At 35.0% G+C, this 27383-nt stretch overlaps 1 protein-coding gene across 3 annotated transcripts in view; it reads left to right on the top strand.

The window, feature by feature from the left end:
• LOC113052979 (double-stranded RNA-specific editase 1-like) overlaps window positions 1-27383 on the top strand; it is a 122992-nt gene that overhangs the window by 18303 nt on the left and 77306 nt on the right. For all 3 annotated transcript variants that reach the window (XM_026217541.1, XM_026217544.1, XM_026217542.1), the window contains exon 2: window positions 24121-24202. The gene's annotated coding sequence lies outside the window, so the exon portion shown is untranslated. The remainder of the gene's footprint in view (window positions 1-24120; window positions 24203-27383) is intronic.

The raw sequence follows: 27383 nt of genomic DNA, 5'->3' as shown, positions 1-27383 counted from the left end.
CCAGAAAGAACCAAACTCATTCTCTTTATTTACTTATCTTCTGTCTGATATGAGCTGTCTGACTGGAAACTGTGTTAAGCAGGAGCTCAGGTGTGCATCGGGATTCTTTCTTCTTGAAGGATCTCTGAAAGGGTCTGTCAGCTTAATATAGGGTGCCGTGGCACAGAATCCCACTGGGATTTTTTGACGACTGATTTTTGTCTGCTCACAGAACCTAGAACATCCCAGACGAAGAATTATCACAGCACTGCATGTATGGAGGCTGTCGTTGTTACTGAAGCTGAACCAAATCAGCTGCGTGTTTTGTTGACACATACTTCTGTCATATCTTACATGACTCGTGTGTGTGTGATCAGGAATGTGAAGGAGTGAAGCTGTCCATATGATCCGCACAAGGAAACCGTTTTAAATGGAAATGGAAATGTTGAGACATGCAATTGTGTCTCAACTTTTCCAGGGGTGTCCTCACCCTAAAACATGTGTTCAGTTTCTCACTCAGGGATGCAGCAGTCATTAACTAGGACTTTATAAAGGGCTTCATTTTGCTTGAATAAAAAAAAAAAAAAAAAAAAAAAAACCTTATTGGTGTTTGTATTTTTGATGTTCAAGCTGTAAGAGCTTCTCCAGCCATTATCCAAGTGTATGAAATTTATTCTTTACAAAACAATTTTGTCTTTTAATTTTTTTTTTTACATAATCCTTTATAATAAAATCGGATATAATATGATTCAGAAATATAATTTTATATAAAAAAAATTCTTCAGCACTAAATCAGCCTGTTTTTTTATTGAATAATTTCTGATTGATCATGTGACACTCGAGACTGGAGTAATCGCTGCTAAGAACAGTGACAGTGAATGCACATTTCTTGTTTGTATGAAGTCTAAATGCAAATAAAAGGTGATCATTACTTTATTTGTACTGTTTTTATTTCTAAAACATAAAGGTTTCATAGACTTGGCAAATTCATTTTTCAGAAGGTACAGGTACAGACGTCCATTCTTGTCAGTTTTTCTGAGGCTTTTTATTTATTTATTTATTTTTTTACATATTGTTCATATCGATTTCGGAATTCTATCATATCAACTGAAATGAAGAAATATATTGTGATATAAAATTTGGCCATATCGTCCAGCCCTATTCATGAGTCAGGCTGTGTCCCCTAGCTTTTCAGATGGTTCTAGCGCTCCCGCTTTGGACGACTTCCAAGTACCCACTTCAATGCAAAAGAGGAATGTTCTAGTGACCCTGATGAAATCAGGGCGGAAAAGATGTTATGCATTCGCCCAAAGCATGGCACTTTTTGTCACCATTTTGAAGATATCCTGAGACCTTCTGAAGTGGAATGGATTACATGTTGGCTGACACTCTTGAACCAAAAAACGCTTTTGACTGTAATGCCAAGGGGATCTTTCAGACATCCTCTGGCTCTTTTTTTTGTTGAAGACTGGAGGCCATATGATCTCTGGATGCCCTTTATTTCATATCCAAACAAACCCGATTCAGTTTTCAAATAGATGGCTGATTTGGGCCTGTCGCTTCCAAAAGCAATTAAAGAGTTGGCGTAATAACAAACCCCAACCCAAGCCCCCGCCCTCCCATCCCCCCGGCTGGGAAGGCTGAGGCTGTCAGATCCAATCGCAATGAACGCATAATTGTGAATTTAAATACCATTTGCAGAAGACGGCAAGCTAAAATTATCCCATTTGTCCCATGTTTTTTTTTTTCATTTATTCATTCTGTACTCAAAGTATACAGCCTAGAGGTGTGGTAAAGCCCTGTCATGCATGCAGTATGGGGAAATTTGGGCTGACATCTGTGTTAGTCACTGTGCTTTCTGTGCATGGGGTTCAGTCACACCCGGACCCCTTCTGTCAAGGTGCTTTGTCTTTTTACAATGCGTCATGCCACAGATGCTTGATACTTGTTGCATGGCTGAGACAAAATCAAATCAACAAAATTCTTTGGCGCTTTGTTGTTGTACAGCTGCTTAGTGAATTATTCTCTGTGGCTAATCCATGGGGAAAAAGTTGCCAAGTTTGTTATATAAAACTATGAACAGTGGATTTTTTTTTTTGACTGGCAAACAAAGTTTCTGAACACAGTGTAGCCGAACACAACTGTATATCCTGGAAGCGCCTGTTCTGACGTGTTGTGACAGATGCTACATGTTTCTTTTGTGATGTGCTGGATGTGTGTTTTTTTTTTTTTTTTCTCATAATTATATTTTTTCTTTATAATGGTACTTCTCATACACACCTACCAAGACTTTCAGGTGTTTGAATTTTTGAGGTGCTGCACCGTCATTCCATAGCGCTATGAAATTAAATTTAATTATTTTAAGTATTACATTTTTTTCATTAATACAAAATATAGGTCTGGGTGATTAAAAGGATAACTATAACTATTATCACAATATACTTTTTCCTTGATAAACCGATATGAAGAGTTTATAAATGTTTATTTAGAATGTTTCACTTAGGAGCAAAAATCTGCCTTTAAACTTGAAAAAATTGTTTTTTGAAATTTAATGGGATAATTATCGACTGATATGAAAAAAAAATCATTGTGATAATTTTTTGGGACATATTATCCAGCCCTAATAATATTATACTCTCATATAGAAATCTGATTTTCTTATGTTATCTTACCACCTTTAAGTTTTGATTGGCTATTGTCAGATTTTTTGGGCCAATTATACATCATCGGAAATTGCATTATAGGCATTTTTGGTTTTCAGTGTGTTTCGTGAAATTCTTTGAAAATATAGTTTGTTTACTTGTCACACTTATGAAATTTTGTATTATGTATTGGCATTGAATTGGTCCTGATCTCTAGATATCTGCACCAGTGTCAGCCTTTAAAATTAACTGTAGTGTACTTGACTTCCAGTGTGAACAGCCTGAAGCTTTCTGCAGATCTCTTCCCCAGTAAAGCATTGTCTTTTGTGGAATCTGCTAGAAATGAAACCTCTTATTCTTGACAGAGCTAAAGTGTGTTAGTTTAGCATTGCTGAATTTCTTTGTATCCCATACTGATTCTTTTCCTCTCTCACATGGTCTCTCATCCAGTGAATTGAATATCAGTGTGGGTTCTTCTGGGTTTTGTGGCTTTCCGTAAAGCTGTCGCTTAGTCTCAGAGAGCTTTCTGTCTGTGTGTGTGTGTGTGTGTGTGTGTGTGTGTGTGTGTGTTAGGGCAGATGCAGTATAAAACAAATGCCCATATATTACAAATCATACAGCTGATGTGGTTTTATTTCATGAGTTTGGCTTCTCTACTTTATTAAACATGGCTCACATAAAGTCCTTTTTATATTTAGGCCATCTGGTAAAGATTTGGTGATAAAAATAAACATTAGAAATTAATTTTCTCAAAGCTCCAGTGATGAAGCCATCTATTCAGTCTGGTGGGCTTTCTTTAAAAATAAAAAGTGTGAAATACAAGGCTGCTTTTATTTGGTCAAACATGTATTACAAATATATAATATTTTTATTGTATACTTTATTGTATAAATCTCATCTTATTCTGACCGTTTATTATGATTAAAAGTAAAATATTCTTTGAATGTGATTTTAAACGTACAAAAAATATATATTCCATTCTTTATCAACATGAAGTATTGACCAGACTGGGATTCCTGAAATAAATTTTAGATAGATTTGTGAGTTGAAGGAAAGCTTTTTGTAGACTTTTCCATAGATTAAAAAAAATATAATTTAAGGATAAAAAGAAGAATTAGGGTGAATCAAATTATGAATATCAAACGATCAGATTATTTATCGTTTACTGTCATTATGTGAATAATATGTAAGCATGTAAAAAGAGTAACTTTTAATCTGATTATGAACATTTTAAAATGTAATATAATCGAATTACAAGTACTTAATTTTTTTGGATCTGATTATTTAATCCAGATTACTTGTAATCAGTTACTACCCAGCAGTGCATACATATATATAGACATATATATGCAAATTTATATTGCAGAATACAAATCTTTTGCAATATTAACAATGTCTTCACTGTCACTTTTGATCAATTTAACATGACCTTGATACTGTAAACAAAAGTACTGATTCCTTTTTCAAACAATTGTTTAAAATAAAAAACTTTTGAGAATCTGAGTGTCGAAAATATATCCATCCGTTTATTCTCTAAACTTCTTGTTTTGTACCAATTCTGTATTATTTGGCCATTTTTAATTATTCATATAACTATTTTATTCCCCCCTCCCCTTAAATATTTAGTTTTATTTGAAAACACATTCCAGATGTATCAGTGTGTTGCAAGCACATGTTGACTTTAATGTCCTTGGCGCAGCAGCACAAGTTACAAACAGCACAAATCTTGTGTTTTGAAAGGCCGCTCTGTTTTACGGCAGAATCATTTAATCTTTCAACTGGCTCAGCTGATGTATGGGCAGCTCAAACCTAATAGTTTCTTTGCTTAAGGTCATGGGGAGACTTTAATAATTAATGCGTCTGCTTCCTAAATATTTTTTCGTCTCTCAAGACCATCAGATCAGCATGTGGTGATGACTTTCAATTAGGGCTGCACGATATTGGGAAAAATTTACATTGCGATATTTTATTTTTCTGCGATTATATATTGCGATATGAAATAAAAAAAATTTTCTTACCAACAAAAATGGGGTGAGCACACTTACATTCTCATTTTAATGAAGTCCATTAACGCATATATGCGTTTTGAGTCATTTTCTCCGGATAACCCCGAAAAGAACTTAAATTACACTCTCAGTTTTAATCGTACAGATAAGAGCAATACATCAATCGAATCTGTAAAGGGTCTACTTTTTTTTGGATACAGACATAATAACAAAACACCTTTGTGCACTTATAAAATAAAGATAACAAACAAGGTATGCTGTCTGCAGTGTTTGTCTCCGCTGATCGTCATGTACAAACATGTCATTAAAATGAACTGTAACTCCGTGAATACTCAACGAAGAGATATGAGAGAGATATCTATAGAAAGCCTGAAATGTCTACTTTTAAACTAAACAGGTGCTGCCGAAAACAAATATTCTGAGATAAAGTAATCCATATGAAAACAACGCGATGTCTATTTTTCATATCTCTGCTCATTATATCTAATGTGACCACGCCCCCGCGCTGAACGCGCTATTCAGATTCAAACTGAAGCGCGCGGCTTGAATACGCCCACACAGAAGAAAAAGCAGCGAGACTGTTCTTCAAGTTTTTATTTTATTTTACTGTTTGCTTCGCGATGAGAGGAATAAGACATAAATCACTCCAAAAAGATGTGATGTGGTTGAGGATTTGAGAAATGGATTTCCTCAGAAAAAAGAATGAAGCGCTTTATTCAGCAATCATAAACATGAGTAAGTCTCTTTTTATTTATTTGTACTAGTTTTCACATAACGTGTAAACATTTTACTAGTTAGACTTTTTCCAAATACTTTTTCCAAACTATAATTCCTGACTAAATGTATAATCAAGTGAAACATTATGAAGTTTCACTAACAGTATACAATACTATACCATTCAAAAGCTTGATGTAAATAATATAAATGTGACAAATAGAGTTAACTCTAACAAATGTAAAAACAATGCAGTTCTTTCAATTTATCCCCCCTAAAAAAAACGGAAAAATATTCTCAGCTCTTTTCAACATTAATAATAATAATAATAATAATGATGATGATTATGATAAATGTTTATTTTTTATTTTATTTATTTTTTGGTAGAAAATAATATTGTTAAAAGGATTTCTGAAGGATTGTGTGACTGGAGTAAGGATGCCTAAAAATTTGTTTGAAAGTCAGCTTTGATTGTCCCTAATAAACTGTTTAACTGCTCCCCCAAGTGGATATTAAATTATGTTGTGGGATAATTAAATATATTCTTTATGAACTACAAACATAAAATTATATACTTTTATTTTGTTCTCACATTCTTTCTTGTAAGTCCTCCCTCAGAGTGGCACAGTTGAATGAGAGGCTCATTATGCAGCTCATTATGCAGGCCTTTGTCTTCTCAGGTGTAAATCACAATGATATTCATGATAGTTGACGCCTACTCGCATATGACTTTTACCAACAAAAAGTGTCTTAGAAAATTTAAATCAATATATTGTTTTCTGTGAATGAGTAAACAAGATGATTTTCACATAATTTAGAAAGAAAAATTCTAGGCTACAAGCTCCAGTTCTCAACAATCCCGGGAACCAATGTTATGTATGTGTTTTATGGCCTTATTCAAGTGATTTAACATTTTTAGTTTTTCACTAACCATGCATAACATTTTTTTTCTCAAAAATACAATCATGGACATGCATGCATTTCACATATTATTATAGCCCAGTTTGTGCTGATTACAGTGATATTAGACTTTACCAATTTAGATATTTATAATAAACTGAAAAAAGCACAAATATCAGGGCATGACAAAACTTCTCCAGGCCCCAAAAATACCCTTAGACTCCAGAGGGTTAAATGATTTAAACATCGACATCATTGTGTCAATTGATTAATATGCGCGAGGGAGAGAGAGCAAGACAGCGCTCGTGTCGTTTAAAGACATTGATCGTGCGGCCGGGGCTCGCTTTGCGCCCGCGCTCTCTCTCTCACGCGCTCTCTCTCTCTCTCAGGCCGGTGACAGGTGCAATATAAATAGGCGTCGGCTCTATTTCTAGCATGCACGTGTTTTCCGTCGCGCGTCTCACGCAGGCAGTCTGCGAGCCGAATTAAAAACGGACACGCGACGCAGCTGAGAAGCTTGCGCCACGCATCTAGTGTGTCGCCAGCCGCGCGCTCGCGCGCGCTCTTTGGCCCATACAGTTAATGAATAACGGATCAACTACGACAGCCTACATCGCACATCCTGCGATGTGACTATCGTGGATTTGTACATCACGATATCGATGCTTAAACAATAAATCGTACAGCCGTACTTTCAATTACAAGCAGCATTCTCCAGTCAAATGTCTTGGGCTCGGACAGATTTTTTTCAAGACCCTTTGGAGTTTATGTGTCGGAGATGAAGTGGGCATTGGTTGATTAGTCAGCCAATGAGCTGAGATACTCTGAGAGGCAGCTCTTTCAGGGGACCGTGGCGGCTGTGAGCTGCTGTCAGTAGCTCTAATGCTGGTAGTTGTGATTGATAGTTTGGTTGGAGTTATTTGTCAGCCTCCATCTCTAGATGTGACACTTTTTAGTATTTGGTTCTGATGCTGTCGAAGCATGAAGATAATTGTGCTTCATTCAGTGACTGCTGTTGGACTGATGCTTTTTAGCCAAAATGAAAATATGCGTGAATTGTCATCTGCAACCAGTATTATTTTCCTAATCTGACATATTTGTGACTCACTCCCTCTGTCATTTTATTTTATTTTCTATTATTTAATTTCACCCACATGCATATGTTGTTTTATTGCAAAATTGAATTACAGCTGAGCAAGAGCATACTTAATTTATAGGCATCTTCTCCAAAATCTCTTTTGCCAGCCTGCACTGAGAAATCAATGAACGTAAATCTAAATGTCACAATGTTTTTTAGCTTTGCAAAGCATGACCTCCAGTTCAGGACACACCTGCCAATCAGCTTCCAGTTCATTCCACGCCTACGCGAGACGTGACCATATTCAGAAATCATTGACCACTTTCCGTTTTAACACACTTTTCTCTGCCACATCAGTGTTCAATTATGGTCTATATTCTAGCTGCTCCATTTATTCTAAACAAAGATTTGCATGCTTCATCGATGTTGGAATAGTTCTGACACTTTCCACAAATATATTTATTTAATTTCATTCATTTATTTTTTACTCTTAAATTTGTAACAATTTGGCATAATTTAAAGAAATACTTATTTAAATTTTTTTCAAGTTCAACTTGAATCTAGTTAGAAATTACGGTAAAACTTTATTTTAAGTCCCAATTCTCACTATTGACTAGCATGCATATTACCAGCATATTAGCGGTTTATTAGTACTGTACTTATTTATGCCTTATTCTGCATGACCATATTTTAGGTCCCTTAATCCTACCCCCATACCTAGGGCTGCACGATTATCACAAAAATCATAATTGTTGATTTATTCCCTTGAAATTGTAAATGTTATTATTAATTACGATTATCACAATTTACATTGAAAGATGTTTATACCATTGTTTGTTCTGGCAACTGCATGCTGGATATTTAAATTAAAATAAACAAGCTGAAAACACTTTAACTAAAAAACTTTTAGTGCTTTTCTGTAGTATTTAGGCTCAAATGTCAACTATACATCGGATTGGTTTCTTCTTTATATTTAAAAAAAGTAAAAATATGTGATTATAATGTTATACTAAAATTAAAATAATGGGGAACCCCCCCCCAAGATAACATGTAGAAAGGAAAACATGTATCTTAAGCACGCAGAATAACAAGTGGACTTTGAACAATTAATTGACGCTTTGAACAATTACGTGATTGTGGCATTCATGATTGTAATTGTGATTAGAAATTTGATTAATTGTGCAGCCCTACCCATTCCATAACTTAACAGCTACCTTCCTAACTATTAAGCATCAAAGTGGGAGTTTGAGGCAAACATTTTAGATAATAGTGTGTTAATAGTAAGAATTAGGCCTTTAAATAAACTGTGACCAAAATTGGATGTTTACAAATTTCTACTTGTCATGCAATGTTCATTTTATGTTAGTCAATAGTTTATTCGGCACATATGTACCAAACATTGTTGCATTTTTAGAAACAAGAATAAGGGGGAATTAGGCTGGTGTTTATTTACTTAATTTTAATAATAATTTTTTATTTTACTTAATGTTTCATTTGAAATTTCATTTAATTTCATTTAATGTAATGTAATGCATTTTTTTTTTTAACTTTTTTACTTTTTTTTTACGCAGACATTGTTGATGTCTCATTGGTTAGAAAGAACTCTGGACTGTTGAGGTTCCAGGACCTGGCTGTCATAAGCCAGTCAATATTTAGTCAGCTGAGTGTAGTTCTTATGATTTAATGCACTTGTTCTCAAACTCTCATGCAGGTTCATCTTTCTGAGGCGTTAGACTGATGGATGTCTGCTGTCAGTGCTAGTGGCAGCGATGCTCCTGGGCATGAGAGGAATACAGGGCTGCTGAGAGAGAAAGAGAGAGAGAGAGAGATATCTCTAATTAAGCAAAAGAGGCATGACTTAGGCTTTGCTCAGGGTGATTTGGAAGACACTGTTTCTGTATACTCAGTAAAGCAGGATAATACTGAGGTGTCTTCTCTCTCTTTAACACTCACTGAAGTGCAGTATTTAAGGATATGCACGCCTTATCTACCTTAATAAATGGCTATAAGAAGCTAATGTTAAATCTTCACTATGTTGGCATTTTTAAAAAACTGATGTTCTGCATTCGGGTGTTGTTCACACCCTAGTGAGCTGCCTTGCTGTCAACTGACTACATAAGGTATACCTCGATATATCATAAGTGGTCATAAACAACATTATCAAGGATCGATTTGGGAATAACAATCCACATACTGTATTGTGTAAACAAACCGTTTTTATTTTTTAATCTGTACAGCTGTGTTAAATGTACATTAACAATAAATAAATGCCCATTTCTAATAATAATTATAAAAAAAAATACATATAAATCAAATAATTTATATTTCAAAAGTGTTCTGATATCAGGTTTCTTTTTTCTTTTTCTTTTTTTAAATGGTATAGAATTTTACTGTTGACCAATTGTATAAGTGATATTAATCGTGAATATTAATATTGGTGTATATCTGATTTTCCATTATGATTTTATGCTCTGTGTGCACGCATGCGATTCTTTAATATCAAGGGGTCTATGTATTAGGACTTATGTGGTCTTGAGATTCTGCCTACATAGGCAGCTTACTAGGTTTTGTATCTTAGCTAGGTGGTCAAGATGAGGAGGAGATATATTTGAGTAGTAAATCCCGACTGATGAACCAAGATGACTTGAAGGTTGTACTAGTTTTGTTTCATGCAGATGGGAAATATGTAGAACTAATGAACGCTCTTGGTCTTGTGTGATTTCTGGTATCATTACTGTTTGTTCCGAACTTCTGCTATTAGAAGCTGGGAAAGATATATATATATATATATATATATATATATATATATATATATATATATATATATATATATATATATATATATATATATATAAAAATGTACTCTTGAGATTGAGTGTTTGTTTTCTCATATATTGATTAGTGGGTGTCTAAGAGCTATGGAGAGAGGCATGTTTTCTGCATTATGCTGAATGTATGATGATTTGCCTTGAGGGAAAAACAAGCTGTTGATTGCTCACCATATGCACATTTTTCTAATTGATATTAATTGATTTAATGATCTGTGCGTTTACACTCAGGGCTTTCCCTGTTCCATTTTTTATTCAGAATGTTTTTTAATATAGTTTTTGTTTTTTGTTTTTGACGTGTCAGTGGTTTTCTCACATCTTCTGTCAGCATATTACTCCATCTGTCTGTGTCTCTGTTTTGTGCTGTTTTTGTGTTTAACAGTCTTCTGGGAAGCCCTTGTTCTTTGGCTTTAAAAAGAAGCAAATGGCCACCAGAGCGAAGGGCACCACTGGGAGAAATAAACAAAAACCTGCAGTTCTTTGCTGGTCAGCAGATTAAAAGTGACAGATTTGTGTGTTGGTTGCAGCAGTTTCAGAAATTAGGCTGGGAACTGAAACATTTACACTTAAAATTGGATGAGCTATCAAAATGGGTTAAGTGTGGTCTTTTTTTTAAATAAAAGTTTTAAATGCAGTTGGATATTAGAATATCACAACATATTATTTATAAACACCAAAAAAATTGTATTCCAGTTTGTGTATAATTATTATTTTGTGGTGGTGAATATTAAACAGTACCACAATTACGGTTGATTTGCTTTGGGCCCAGAATATTTCTACTGATAACTTTAATTTCTTTAACTTTAATAAATAATGTCCAGTGTTACATTGCCATTATATCTTATTTGTTGATGTGCATTTCTATGCCTTGTAAACTTTTAGATTTCTGTTATATATTGAACATTATTGTTGCAAACATTGTCTTGACTTGGAAAATGACAAACCAAATCAAAAGGCCCAGGTGAAATATGCTATTTTCTTTTATTCTATTAAAAATCATATTCAATGCTATTATATTTGTAAAATACATTATTAATGTTATTTGTTTATTTTTATTTTATTTTAGTTTTTGGAATGAATTGAAATATGGTAGGTTTTATGGTAGCTTTAAGCAAGATTAAAATATTTTTGATCTTGCTTCAAGATCTTTCCACAATATTTAAGAAGCAAACATGCAGTGGGCTAAAGATGTATAGAAATAAGCAAATTACACAGATTTCAACTGGAATTTTGTGTGGGCTCAATTCAAATCTGTGTGGGCCTGCTGATCAGCAGTGTTATGAATTCCTTGCTATTATTTTCTGTGCATCAGTTAGAATGAGATGAAAATGACAAACAAATCAGGCTGTTTTTTAATTTTTTATTTTTTAATTGGGTAGAATGTATTTTAATATGGTTAAATGTGTAGAGAGTACTGAGCTCTTATAAGTAACTGACTGCATGGTCAGTCTGTATTTCATCAGTACACATGCAAGATTCCATGTTTGGATTTTTATTATTATTATTATTTTTGTATTTTTTTTTTTTTTCAAATAATAAGTAAAAATGCTGTCGTCTTGGCAGAGCCAATGAAAATCTGGACTACAAGCCCGACAGTGCCAATGTCTTTATCTTCTCTTCCACCTCTCCCCCTCCTCTGTCCACATGAAGTGCATTTATCCTCTGGGAACGGGGGAGGGAAGCTGTCACAGGGTGAATTGCTTGGGCAAATGCAGCGTTCCATGTCAGGAAAGGCACAACTCCAGGGATAAGTGTGTGTGTGTTTGTTTGTGTGTGTGACTTCTGAAGCCAATGATATGTCATCCACTTATGCTGCTTATGTTATTTCGATAGGTTAAAACATAATATATAATTAATCCTGAATGAAATTCATAGTTGTTTATTCAAGCGGAACAACTCGGCATGTCAATCCAGACATGCACGGTGAAGTACAAATGTTTCCAAAGAACAATCAGGCTTTTGTGTGCTTTGGCCAGTAATCTTTTTTTTGGGACTTTGCTTTAGCTCTTTCTGCTGCTGCACTGGAAGACAGCAGTCAGTCAATATTTAATTTAATGTTTTATCGAGATCAGTATAACACATTGACATCTCTGAGAGATTTTGTCTGTTGAATGGCTCGCGGGTGGAGGCTCAATAGACGCAATGCGCGATGGACTGATCCAAAGTCGTTTAATAAAGCATCTTTCATCTGGCTTTACTTTAGTACGACTGGGGATGGTTTTCACTCGGCCAAGTCGATGAAATTAAGTTCTGCCATCATGAACTGATTAAGTAAAGCAGTAATAAGGCTTGCATGTCCTCCTGACCTTAAAATAGGAGTTATAGCCTCAGTTTGTTCATTACGGTGCACAGTGGCAGGAAGAGGTTATGCCTGCTTCCATTCTTATCCAATTCTTTGCTGCTTTGTTTGAGTATAGAGGCCTCTGTGAGTGTCATGGCCGCCCGTCTCCATTTGTGGGTCATTATGGAAGATGTTGCATTTGATAATGGTTGTCCTGCCTTACGTGTTATGGAGCATTTCATATACAGAATCCCTGAGGATAAATGGACTTGGATATAGTAACAGCCCGTGGTGCTCTGCTTTAAGAATCTCTCTCCTTTCATCCTGAAGGGGGATGGGAGAAAACGAGAAATGGAGCACTGTCCTGGTTTTAAGCAGGATGCTGGCTGCCGGCAGCATTGACGTCTTTAGCTGTGGATTGTGGTGGGATGATGGACTTTCTGGGCAAGAGGAGAACAGGGCAGGGCCTGTGTGTATGAGCTGCTGGAGTTACCCTGCATCGTGTTGCTATCACTTAGACGAGGTCCCAGTCTGTTGTGATTGGTCTACTGCATACAACTTACAGGTTGTGATTTAGTGGAGCCAGCTGGTCCAAATAAACTGGGTACTGATCCATCTTTCAACAGTTCAACTCCCAGAGATTACAGAAGAAACCTTCAGTAAAATTACGCGAACACAAAAAAAAAACATTGGGGTTGTATACTGTGAATTTAAACCACTGATTCTCTGCAGTCTCAACTTTCGGGAGTGGAAATTAAACAAATGTTCTTTCACCGCTTCTTCTCCACATGGCGTTAACCACACAAACAGGCTACAGTTTTTGAGGCAGGGTCAAGTTGTTCACTGCTGATCAATAGTGCTTGACCGATATTATTGTTTTTTGACAGCTGATGCCGATTCCGATATCTTGGAAAGCAGGGGGCCGATAGCCGATAAAAGGCCGATATGATTTTCTAAAATTATTATTATTAATATTTAAGAAATTTGAAATCATTTTATGGAATGGATAAAAAAAAAAGTGTAAAATAAACATACTTTAGATGACAAAGTATTTTCCACAAATAAATAAATGTTTAATAGAAATAAAATTAAAAAGGAAGTTAACTGTAGCAAACTTAGCACTATTCTGGGAAGTTTGTGTTTATTGGAAATCATATTTTTCAAATACAGAAAGGGTAACACTCATTTTACATACAACACAGTGAAAATGACAAGAATTAATAGTGGGAAAATGCATAAAGGGCAGCATAAATTGAAATCACAAGATTAAAGTTTAAAGCATTGAATTCAATTCAAGTATATTTGAATAGTGCTTTTTACAATACAAATCATTACAAAGCAACTTTACAGAAAATTAAGTTTCTACAATATTTAGTAGTAGCTTATAAGTGGTGACTGTCAGTTTGTGTGAGTATGACAGGATTTTTCAGAAAAAATAATACAAGACTTAGTCAGCCCGACAATGAACATTATTAACAGCAATTATTATATGATGCAGTCACACTTGTAGCAATATTTGTTAGTTCTGTTTGTTGATTCAGGGTTAGCATCATCTGAGGTCCTCTGAGGGGTCAGGAGGTGAAGGCGATTTAGCACTAATCACAGAACCAGATTTACTGATTAGATGTGCATGATCATATCGTTAGATATATCGCCAGGCCCTAAAATATATACATGCATCTCATTCATGTTTGGTTTCTTTGCACCAACTAATCAGCCAGGATTGACATTTTCATTTGATTTAGTAATAGTGCTAATGTAAAATCTTTTGCAATGGTGCTCTTTCGTATAATGGAGAGTGTTGAGTCAACTCTGGGTGTCTCCCTTGTTATGCAGAACAAAATGTGTAGAGCAAAACAGAGCCAGATTCCTGTCCTCACTTGTCTTGTCTTGATTTTCCACATGATCATTAAAATGACAGATATCTTATCAGGAATGTGTTAATGTTGATTTATAGTATATAAAAAAAAAAAAAAAAAAAAAATATATATATATATATATATATATATATATATATATATATATATATATATATATATATATATATATATATATATATATATGGATTCACTCACAGGCAGGTTGTCACGGAAATTGTGTAGAACTTCGTCAAAATAGATTTGCGTAATATCTGTGGAACTTTCTGTACTGCTTTCTGCTGCCAGCAAGGTGTTATTTTCACTTGGTCACTTCTTCACGCATTTTTATTGCTCTGCTGATCATTTTGTTCTGTTTGTCTAAACATGCTACAGCGGTTTAAACATCACAACTTTATAATGTACAGCAGTGGTCGGCAACAGGGTGATTTTGATAGTGGCCGGTTTTAAAATAGATCTGTCATGACAGCAACAATTCCTTACAATCAGAGTATGTGAGCCGAACAGAGCGTGGAGTTGAGTGGTGTGATTTTGAATGGAACAAGGTTTTTTTTCTTTTGTTGTAATTATTGTATTTTTTTATATTTATAAAGTGTCATGGTTCCACTCGCTCCAAGAGCTCCACCACCGCTCCATCAAGAGTAAAATTCATGCCAACAACCTGTAATATAATTGCATATTTAGCAAGAATTCACATGTTAAGCATATTTTGCTAGCTCGATAGAGAAGGATCACTCAAATAAGAATGTGAAGGCTATGATGACGGCAATGGACATGAGCGGGAAGTTATAGTTCTCAAGGAATTTCAAGGAAAGTTCCTTCTTTACTGAATATTTTCAGCTGAAAGCATGGTTTAAACAAGTTCTACAACATTTATTCACATGCAGTCACTCTCTCAATAATGCATTCAAAAATTTTATCTGACAGTGCTACTTCATCTGTATCAGATTTGGAATGAGCAGAAATCTGTAAGAAATGCATTGATCCGTAGGTAAAATAACTGACAAAACAGTACCGTCATTTTCATCCCAAACTAAATTTGCAATACAAAAAGAAGCAATTTTACCATTTTATTAGCTTATAGGAAAAACGTTTGCACAATAAGCCACTTTGAAACAGTTTTTTTAATTATTATTATTCTTTTTTAAATATATTATGATCATTTATTATGATCAGAACTGTGATATTTCAACCAAACTTAAATACTTTAGATGCAGAGTGAAGTCTGTCACAGGCAATTCTAGTTGGATTTTTCATCAATTAATTTCTTAAATTATCCTTTGACTATGTTCTGGCCCGCTACCTAGTTGTGAAATTTTTTTGGGCCCGATGCCAAACTCACTTGCCGACCCCTGATGTACAGTATAAATAAGGAATACTTGGAGATTTTCTAAAAATGTCATTTAACGGTGTTATTTTTAAAGATGAACTTTACATTTAAATGTTACATGACCGTAAAAGTTGTCTAAACAGATAAATGGTACCCATATCCAGTACTGTGGAGAAACCTGTCTGACCAAGTGTTAGTGCCTTCCAAGTTGCATTTAAAATGGATAAAAATCCGGGTACCCAAACTATTTAGCATTAGCATCATCACAAAAGTGAGTTCTGTTTTCCTAACATGAAAAGGTGGATTGGTTTGCCTCCAAATCAGCAGAAAACTCCATGGATCATTAGAATTTTTTTTTTTTTTACTTTTTGGATGTTTTTTTAAATAATATATATATATAATAAAAAAAGAATAACAAATAAAATACTGCTGCAAAGTTTTCCAGTAAATAAAATACTCTGTCTCAAACCATTATCATATAATAAAGTATAATGAAAAATATAAATAAATAACTATGATTGCATTACCGATCCCAGCTTATAGGCCTGCTCATATTTAAAAAAATATATAACTTTTCCAAAGTGTAAAGTGCAGCATCAATAGTTTCAGGTTTCGTTATTGCGTTGGACCGATCGGGATTAAGAGCAATTGTCTGTTTAAATGCCGACGGGAGCTGCGTTTGAATTACAATCGTTTTTTCCCTGGTTGTAGTGATGTTCTCACTCGCATGATGCCTTTTGAAAACATTAGGCCAGTGACACACTGGCATATTGCACCTGTCAACAGTATTGACGGCAAAATAGACTATGTTTGACAGGTGCAATATTTGAAAATCGATAATTATTAATTTATTTTTTGAATTACATTTATATAATTTTTTTTTTTACATAATATATGTCAACCTATAGACTTTTAAACATCAAAGTTTCATGAATTAATATGTATTTGTGTACAAAATGACATATAAACATATTTTCCTATTCTATTTTGCCTGGAAACGCTTCCAACATGCTTTCGAGTCGCGTGAAAAATAGGCGTTGGTTCTATTTCTAGCATGCACGCGTGTTCCCAGTCTGCAAGCTCTAAACTGTTAACATGGGAGCCGAATTAAAAACAGACACGCCACGCAGCTGAGACGCTTGCGCCACGCATCCAGTGTGTCTCCGGCCTTTGGAATCAGCTGCAGGGCGGGATTTGCACTGAACACGGAGACTTCTGCCACTTAATATGTTCGTTTGGAAACACGAAAATGTACCTATGTTCCACATACGAAATATTGCATTCGGTACACACGTGCACCGTACCGAAAGCCCTTTATCGAAACGGTCCGGTATGAATACATGTACCACTACACCCCTAATATATATTAAATATATATAAGTTAAAAAAAATGTGTATATATATTTTTTATTATTTAACATAATTTTTTAATAATTGATAGTGGTAGTAGTAGTTTCTATATTTCTTTCAAAATTTCTAAATCAGAGCCGGCAAGGTCCACAGAATCTGTCTGACCTTCTCAAAGTTAAAAGAGATTTTTAGATGTGAAATAGTAGCTCAAAGAAGTGCAGATTTCCAAAAAATAGAACTGAGCCACGTGGAAGACAGGACTTTTGAGAAGATCCAGATCATCTAGAGTCACGTCCGCTGTCTGAACTCCCAGTGCGAAGTTAGATCAGCACCAGATTACGCTGATGCTTTTCATTTATTCAGAATGTGCCATGCTGGAATAGTGAGTACTGCTTCAGGCAGCCCTGGATGCAGCATAAGTGAATCGGTATGTGAGAAGAGGGCCTCTTGTTTGCAGCACAGCACACGCTATCGACACCGACAGCACAACTCTGCAATCCATTTACAACACCGGACCCCATCGCTCCCACTTTAGGTCAGATTATAGTTGTTCAGTGGTGAAGGCTTCTAGATTACCCCATGAATTCATTCATCTGCTGATGTAAAGGTTGGTAAGCTCTGTCTGGACAGTGAGACTGCAGTAATGTCCATCACTGGAGCCGCCGGGATGGTCTCTATAAACATATACTAGAAACAGCATAGCAGTCAAGCCCAGGCCGGAGAATCAATGGAGTTGCAGACTGCAAATGATGGGCTCTCAAGGGATGAGATGCTCATTCGGATGATCTGCGGTAATGAGTTTGGGAGCGTTTCTGTTGTGTTGAGTCACTGATAGGCCAAGACCTCATTTTTCTCTCTCACACTGACAGAGATTGAATAGCCTAAATTGGTGTCATTAGTGTCTCACAGTCTGCACTTGCATTGGTAGTTGCTGCTCATTTCCATAAAGTTAAGAAAATGACTGACTTCTGGCTGATTTGTCAGTGAGTCACTATTCATTAATTAGTAAATGTATTAATTTATTAATTTATTAATAGTTTACCTATAATTAATAATATAGTTAATTTGATAATATTATTTGACAATATTTTGACAATAATTGAAATAGTTTAGTTATTTCAGTCGCAGCAGTAGTTTTTTCTTATTAAAATATTAATTTATGTATGTTTGCATGTACAGTATGTATTAATCTATTTATGTAAGTGTTTTATGACAGACTGTTATTGTTTGACGGGTGCCTTTGTTATTGTTTGAAGGTTTCATAGGCAGCTTAAATGGCTGCTTGGAAGCACACTGCATTGTGGTCATAGATAATTTACTAGAATAGCTTGTTATGTTTTCGTAATGTAACTGATTCTTAGCAATATGTAATTTGCTGCCACTCTGAAGGGAGGGATTAAGACTGACTGCTTGTCTTGGTAGGGTTCATTCTGAGTGCCATGCTTAACGTAATTGCACGTTATCACGCAAAAGAAGCTTCGAGGAACCACCTCTATTCCTCTGCCACCTTTTTTTCCTTAAAGAGAGTAATACGTCACATTCAAACAAAACGCCAGTGTTTCTTTTTAGTCATTTCCATTTCACAGTTGGAAGCTTGCTGCCCTGTTGTCTACAAATGTGGAGCCTTTCTGAACGTGACACTAGCTAATCACTTTTTCGTTACAAATGATGTTTAGAATCCATTTGACTGTGATCGGACTGATTTACTCTGTGTGAGGCCATTTTGCTTGTATATATGGGTTTATTTATTTGTTGTTTTGTTCTATTTATTTATTTGTTCACTGATTAGTTTTATTTGTTTGTTTTAATTTGTAAATTATTTATTGGTTTATATTTTTGTTTACGTTTTTCGATTGTTTGCCGCTTTATTTATTCATTTATTTAATTTATTTTATTTATCCTTTTAATGTATGATTTTTATTATAATTGTTTACTTTTGTTTGATTTATTAAATGTTATTTATTGATGATACTTTTATTTAGATATTATATTATTATTAGTAGTCATCTTTTTGTTGATTCTTTCAGTCTTTGAATCTTTGTAGATGATTACATTTATTTGATTTTAGTTGATCTTTTTCTGTTAAGCCAGGGCTTCTTCGTTTAGGTTTATTGTCTTCTGAAATTAAGTTCTCCTTAAGCGTAATACCACCCTGTTTGCCTCTACATCAATAAATAACATTTAAATCAAACAAAAGTAAACTATTATAAAAAAAATAATAAAAAAATAAAAAGGTTAAATGCAAAATAAATAAATAAAATGATAAATAAAGTGACAATCAAAACCACAAACTTATCCAAATCACACAGCTTTAGCTCCCTTTCTATGAGAAATCCTAAATCCCACACCTCTTAGCATGTGTCTTTTTAATAAATCACTTTAGGTCCCTTTAATGACATTATCTTGTTAAATCAGACTCGTGTTTACTTCAGTGTGGAGTTTGTCAGATCTTTTTAAGACCCCCATTCCTGGTGGTACATTATCGCTCCCCCTGCTGATTAACAGGTTCAGACTTTTCGCTGAAGCCAATTTGGGTGACAGAGCTGTTACTTGATCCTCCCCAAAATAGAGACAGCCTGAGCGAGATGAATTTTAATTAAGCCTATGCTCAATTAGACGCCACAAATGGCCGCCTTGGCATGAATATGAAATTGCCCTCAGCCTCATAGATCATCAGCTACAACAATCAGAATTGATCTTCCTCATTACCAAAGGTTCAGGCACAGATCAAAGGCTTGATGCTTCTCAAACAGTCATCAGTACTCAGTGAATCCAAGCCGTTGTCCCCCAGCCATGATGTCATTGATTCCCCATTCCATCCGCGGGAAAAAAAGACCAATGCATTAGCAGCATGCAGAGGGACCGTTTACATCTGACTGAAATATAATTTTGACAGCGAGATCCTGTCAGATTTCCCCTTGCCATTGTGCCGAAATTGTGCCCAGCCGAACCTGTCCCCCTGGCCCCGGGCCTGCAGCTCTGGGAAAATTGAGTGCACTCCTGCAGAATTCAATATGACATGCTGGAAATAATGGGCTCCTGTCACACAGATATCCATCAGACAGCCCCAGACCCTTGTAGACATTCATGTGCAATAAATAATAAATCATGTTTGGACGATATTAATAAGGTCGCTTGAGAGATGGCCATTGATTTGGTGACTGCACAGTTTTCTAGCTGGAGTAGAGTGCTGACGTCTCAGATTGCCACTACAGAAAAAAATGATCAGATTTCCTTACAGGTTTTAGGTGCTTTGAAACAGATGACTGTTTGTTACCTTTAAAGGGTAAGTTCACTTACAAATGAAAATGTCACCATTTAATCACCCTCATGCTGTTTCACACCTGTGTGATTTGTTTTCTTTTTTGGAAGAATGTTCCTAAAACTTTTTTTGCAGTTGCTATGAATGAGGACTGGTAGTCGCAAACAAATCAATAAATCAATAATAATAATAATAATAATAATAATAAAAATAAATAAATAAAATAAATAAATAAATAAATTGTGTGTATTATTATAAAAATAGTTTGTACAGCTCATTTTAATACAGCTCAAAAAGACTGATGTTATATTTTTTGAACAAACCCCTCTGTAAAAACCTTCAGAATTTAGATAGGAAGTGGAGATTTTGGACTCATTTTGAGAAAACTTTTTGTAATTAACATCTACAGACGGTAATAGATACTGTGCAATAAAATAAACACTTAAAGTACATTTAGGGTATTTTCTTTCCACTAGTCTGGAACAACGCATTATGAAAAGCTAAATAGCACAGAATCTCGAAGCTGACCTGTGTGTGTGTGTGTCTGTATTGCCTTCCCTTAAAAGGATCATTAGCAGATAAAGGCATTACTTGTTTAAATGCAAATTGCCCACGGTGTTTACGTTAATGAGGAGGATGATGATGATGATCTTTTCACAGTGCCACATGAGAGAGCGTGGTAATTGTGTGAGCTGTTTTAGTATGCAGAGGCAGTGATGCTGTGGCGACTGCTGGCTGTGTTTCTGCTGAGTCGGCTGCTCTTCTTTGGTGCTTTAGGACTCATTAGGCCTGTAACGTCTCAATTCTGTCCTCTCTACAGAGCTGTACTGACATCGCCCATATTTTTCCTCCTGAAATGCATCACACAATTGATGCGTGGTGGGTTAAGAAGCTAACTGACTGACATCGAACCTTTTTTTTGTTGATGGAGTTGGTCGAATCTGAAGCAGATTTTGCTGTTGTTTTAACAATAAGGGACTGGAAACCACACAAGCACACTCTTAGGGGCTTTTGGTAGCACATAGTTCATTTTTATTTCTGGGAAAACATTTTTAATACGTCTGCTGAACTTAGAGCGCATTTGACTGCAGGAGTATTTATATTATCAGATATTTATTCGGTCAGGCGGGAACTAAATTGCACAATCTCATGCATTCCTGTGTAAGACCGGAAAAACTGCTGATTCGCTGGATGTTATTAGCAATTTATTAATTTTTTTTTGTTATGAAGCATGCAGAGTATTTCAGGATGAAAGCACATTCTGCTGAGCTGATGTGAATGGCAGACTCTGTGGTTTTTAGGACCGACTGACCACATGGGTGAATACAGTGTCAGTCCGGACCATAGTCTGAGATTACTCTGCTACTGCTCTCTCAAATGTCTAAAAGAGAGTTAACTCTGAAAAGTTAACTCTGGTGAAATGTGCCACATGTTAACTTAGATGGAGTTGAGTAGGTCTGGGTAATTTACTATTTCAAATTTAAAGAAATAGTTCACCCAGAAATGGACATACTGTTATCACATGCATTATTCGCTTGCTGAGAAGTATTGGGCAGTAATTTGGGAAGGGCAGCTGCTAAACCAATTATTTCCTTTCTAAGTTGACGTTTTCACAAAAAGTTGTCTATGTGGAAAACCAGGCCTTTTAAGTTTAGCTTTGCTGTGATGCATAAACGCAGAAAATAAAGCTGCCTTGCTTTCTTTCTTTTTTTCTTTTCACTTAACACTCCAACACCTTTTTTGGCACTCAGTAATACTGGGTATTTATCATTGAACATTTAATTTACTTACAATAATTATTTTGATCATTTATAAAAATAAGTAGTCTTGTAAATATCACAGTCATCTTAATTCACTTTTAAGTTCCATAATGATTTTATTAAATCACATGTAACAGCTTTTTTAATTTTTTAAAGGGTGTTTTCAATGGGAAGGTAAAAATAAAGAAACATGGTACTCATTTTATTAAAGTTTTCTTTTTATCTATAATTTTATATTATTTGTGATATTTGTTATTTAAATAAATATGATTATTATTATAGTGCTATTTTAGCAGCATTGAAATCTGTTTGTCTACAGACCGTTTGGTTCAAATCGAAACAATATTTTTTCTCAATATTGCCCAGCTCTAGTTTTGCTATTTAACTGCCACACAACTGGTCATATAATAGATCTTAATTTAAGAAAAAACATCCGCTAGTGAAAAAGAGCAGGTAATAAAAGGCATCGGATGGAAGTTATGTTTCTGAAAGGAGGTATATTTACAGTCTCCATACACCTGTCTTTCTTTTTCCTAAGCTGCCTAATTGAAGTATGTTGTCACTCTCCTTTGGCGGGATATGCTTCCTATTTTTAGACCTCAATTTCAGGGCGGCTGTGATGTCATCTATTTTGAAACCTCTATTGAATTTTCTTTCCTTAGCACTCGGGGCTGTATTTATGATAAAGAGGGGCAGTCACTCTTTTGACAGCATTTCTTTATGACACAGATGCTCAGGGTGAACCAGTTTTCACTATGAACTACAGTCAGGGGCTTTGAAAGATTGCAGTCTGCTTTGTAAAACACATCTCATGCCGAGAAGTCTATTGCCAGGAAGAACTCAACCTTGATGCTTATGCAGTGACATAAAGTGAGATAAAATTATCAAAACATGCCCTATTTAGTGCCACTTGAAAGATATGCCACCTGATGTTTCTGTAAGTCTGCTTGATAAGAAGTCCTATGCTAGATGATGTTTCAAGTTGACTTTAAATATTAATATTATAATATAATCAAGAAATTAATGTCACCAACTTGTCAGTGCACACAGGCATGCACACGTGCGCTCACACACACACACGTTTGTTTTTGTGAAAAGTGGGGACATCCCATAGGTGTAATGGTTTTTATACTGTACAAACTGTATATTCTATCGCCCTTCACCAACCCTAACCCTAACCCTCACTGGAAACTTTGTGCATTTTTACTTTCTCAAAAAAACTAATTCTGTATGATTTATAAGCGTTTTGAAAAATGGGGACATGGGTTATGTCCTCATAAGTCACCCTCTCCTTGTCATACCCATATCATTATACAAAGTTGTGTCCCGATATGTCACAAAAACAAGAGCACACACACACACACACACACACACACACACACACACACACACACATATACTGCATATACATACATGCATATGTACACACACACAATAGCTGTTTTCCTGAAAATAATGCATGTGTGTGAGTCTTGAAATATAAATCTTTTTTCACCCTAAACTTCAGAATGGAAGTTTATCATGGTCTCCACAAAAATATGAAGCAGCATGTGATCGTGTGACACTGAAGAAAATTCAGCTTTTCTGTCACAGCTGATTTATATTTGAATATCTTTTCAATTCAAATCATTCCAATTTAAAATTGTAATAATATTTCTCAATAATATGTGTTTTGGAGCATAAAAAAATTGTGATTTTAAAAAAACATAAAAAACGTAAATGCAGCTTTCAAAAACGTGTAGAAATTAACAAACAAACTTTTAAATGCTAGAGTATGTATACCTGTGTGTCTGTAATGTCATCTTGTATATACTATAAGTGTGTGTGTGTGTGTGTGTGTGTGTGTGTGTGTGTGTGTGTGTGTGTGTGTGTGTGTGTGTGTGTGTGCAATAACTGAAGCTTACTTATACATTCCCTAGAGGTTTTTAATCAGTGATTTTTTTCAAGTGTAAATAAAGAATACAATGTGTGACATCTGAGTTTGAGGGAATTTCTCCATTTATGGTGCTCATTTCTCTCATGAGACCTCTCAGTTTAGATTTGCTCTTAGGATCAGGATCGGAGAGAACCACTTTAGCTTTGGCCTGATGTTTTATTCACATTTGTGTTTCAGGAGGAAGTGGAGACTCACAGCAGGAAGAGCTTGTTCAAGGCTGTAAGAGATTGGAGCAACATCCGCTGCTTTTCAATAGCAGGTAAGTGAATCTGCAGTGAAACGCGCTCAAACACAGAGGTTGTTCACATGCAGTGAAATGAAAGAAAGATAGAAGACTGATGGTAGGATGCAGCAAAATAAATCTTGTGCAAACAAACTGTTGCTTTGTGCCTGTTGCTGATATGTAGGGTTTCTCCAAGGGCTTTATAGGAGCTGCAGGCAAAAGTGCTTAGTCATATACTATATGTATATGTGTATGTATAAGACCATTGCAGTGATGTAGTGTGTTTTTGTTCAGTGTCATGTCCCCTTCTTGTCTTATGATTCACAGTTGAGAGACTGTTAAGGCAGATTTATCAGTGTCTGCTGACCTCCTCTAAATTTCTGTGAATCTATTCAGAATGTTTGTTTTGTTTAATGTAATTCATGAATCATTGACATTATGGTTCAGTTGGTTCAGTCCTTGTGTGGCATATTCGGTAAGATTGTGCAATCTCTTTTGCTCACCAGGCTGCATTTACTTGTTAAAAACATGCAGTAAAAACGATATTTTTATTACAATTTTATAAAATTGTTTTCTAGTTTAGTTTTTTTATTCAGTGTAATTTATTTCTGAACTCAGCAAAGCTAAAACACTTTTTTGGATATTTTTTTATTAAAAACATTTGAATTGTATTAAATATGCTATAATAATAATAATAATAATAATAATAACAATAATAATCTTTATTTATTATATATTATGTTCAGATAAAGTAATGCCCTGGTTTTTCTTTTTGGCAATACATCACCCAGTCACAGTAGGTTCTCTGATTAAAATTGTGGAAGAGCAATGGAAAATTAAATTTAATTCTCCTGGTAATATGACCCAGCTTTTTAAGAATTTAAGAGTTTCATTAATTTATTTAACAAAGGGGATATAAATATAGCCTTTGTAAAAGGTTTCCATGACTTGCCAGAAGAGACATACGGCAGTTTAGAGATGAAATTACACAGGCATGGATTAATTTACCTCTCACTTTTCAACTCTGATGATTTGCGTTAAGTTCTGTTATTGACGCCAGTTACCATTCAGACCTTATACACTTTAAGGCTGGATAATGACACTGATTTACCTAATCAGTTGATAAAACAGGGTTTCTGTGGGTCTTACATTTTATTAAATTCTTAAAGTCTTAAGAATTAAGTCTTATTTCTTAAAAAGTCTTATTTCTTAAAAAAATTTAGTTGAGGACATAAAGTCTTAATTATGATTTCAAGAGGTCTTGAATTTGGGGATGGAAAGACAAAAACTGCTATTGTAGCTTAATGTGTGGATTAAACTTCAAAAGCTGCTGTGTGGCTTTGTTTACTGCTGTTGCCAGGGAAACGCTATATTTCAGCCATTCCATAAGTGCCACCTGCTGGCAGAGAATGAATTTACATTTTCTGCTGTTTTTGTTCAGACCAATGTGAAAATGTGACACACAATAAAATAATACAATATAAAAATTAAGACAGTAAAATACATTTATATGTTATTTAATTCATATTATGATTGATTTAGTAATTATTGTTTAAATTAATACAGTAATTGATTCTTTTGACTTTAGGCTGAAAAGTTAATATATAGTGGGCGCAATCCTGTGCAACTGATTGTAACAGGATTTAACAGGACACACGCTTCAAATATTTAGAAATTTTTTTTCAAATGCTCTAAAACGCTTGGATTAACAGATCAATCTTGGGATGTTAAGAATCAATACCGGATTATACAAAAAAAAGAAAAAAAGAAAAGTAATATACTTTCATTAGCTGCACACTTGAAAGCGGTTTAGCTTTTACTGTGTCCTCTCAGGTCTTACATCATTTCTCTGCTATTTTAAGGCGATTAATAGAGCAGGGGCTTTTCGTTCCTTCTGTCAAAGTCAAAACCGGAGCTGATTTTATTATGATCCACTCTGCATCTCACCAAGAAGCCTGTCAGCGTTCAGTGTGTTCATTCAGGCTGATGGAACGGCTTTTTAAAGCTTGCATTGTTTGAGAGCCGTTTCTACAGTCTCTGCGCTTGTTGCAGAGACTTAACAAACCTTGGGGCTTTGCATGTCCCTGGTGAAAAGAGCCTCTTGTTTTTAGAAGTAAGCCATCTAAAGACATGGGTGCCTGGGGTCTGGAGCCTTCTGTGATTCTGGGCCCTTCGAGGATTCTTTCATTTGCTTCGAGGAATTAAGAGTCGACAGCCTTAAGACTGCGACGGGGGCTCATGGGAGCAGCGGGGTGGAGAGAGCAGATGAACACCTGCTCGCTGGCGCTCTGCAGGTGATGCCAGAGAGACGCTGTGCAGGGAAGAGACTGCAGGCAAGCTGAGATCTCTCATCAAAGGCATTCATTCTCCACCACTAAATAAGATTAATGAAAGTGTCTAATCTGTCTCTTTTTTCTGTCTCATTTTTTGTGTGTGGTGTAACTAAAACTGTGTGTATCATGGTATGAGTAACTTTGTCACAGCAGCCGTACTTTAAACAATATACTAATTTTCAATTAAAATTACTCAAAAAGATTGATTTATTGAATAATCTCATAGTAATGCATACGAATGAAATATTTTACACAAACAAGGTCATCTTATTTTATTAGCTTCTAATTTTAGATTGTATATATTGGGGACCATATTGGGTATTAGCCAATACATTTTGGTCCGTTTTGTTTAAATAAAATGATCTGTGTGTATATGGAACAATATACATTCTCTGATATTGAATATTTAATTTTTCCTTCTTAATTCATTACATTTATTTAATTTCCCGTACTTTAAAATGTTCAATTACTTTTTGCATCACCTAGCACTTACTTGAAGTTAATATTTCATCATCATGCACTATTTAATATTTAAATATCCAGTTATTTAATAACACCAATAACACTGGTTTCCTTTTTTCTTTTCTTTTCTAAATGAAATCTTGGCCAGATTTTTTTTTTCTAGCTATTTATTATCTGGAACATACTGGACAAAAATCACACTGGACAATTTATTTATTTATTTTTAAATCTTCGTCTAATTTATGTTTAACTGTTTCCAACTCTAAATTGGTGGATGAGCCACAAAAGTAGCCAATAGTAAATAACCAAATGTCAGTTCAATTCTTCATCAGTATGCAGTGACTAGAAACACATTTTGCCTTAAAGAAGTGTTATGTCATCTCTTTATTTACTTTGTTTCTTCACATTGTTTTCGAATTGTC

This window comes from Carassius auratus, chromosome 34 (assembly GCF_003368295.1).
Source record: "Carassius auratus strain Wakin chromosome 34, ASM336829v1, whole genome shotgun sequence".
Classification (NCBI taxonomy): Eukaryota; Metazoa; Chordata; class Actinopteri; order Cypriniformes; family Cyprinidae; genus Carassius; species Carassius auratus.
This window is presented reverse-complemented; position numbering and strand designations above follow the sequence as displayed.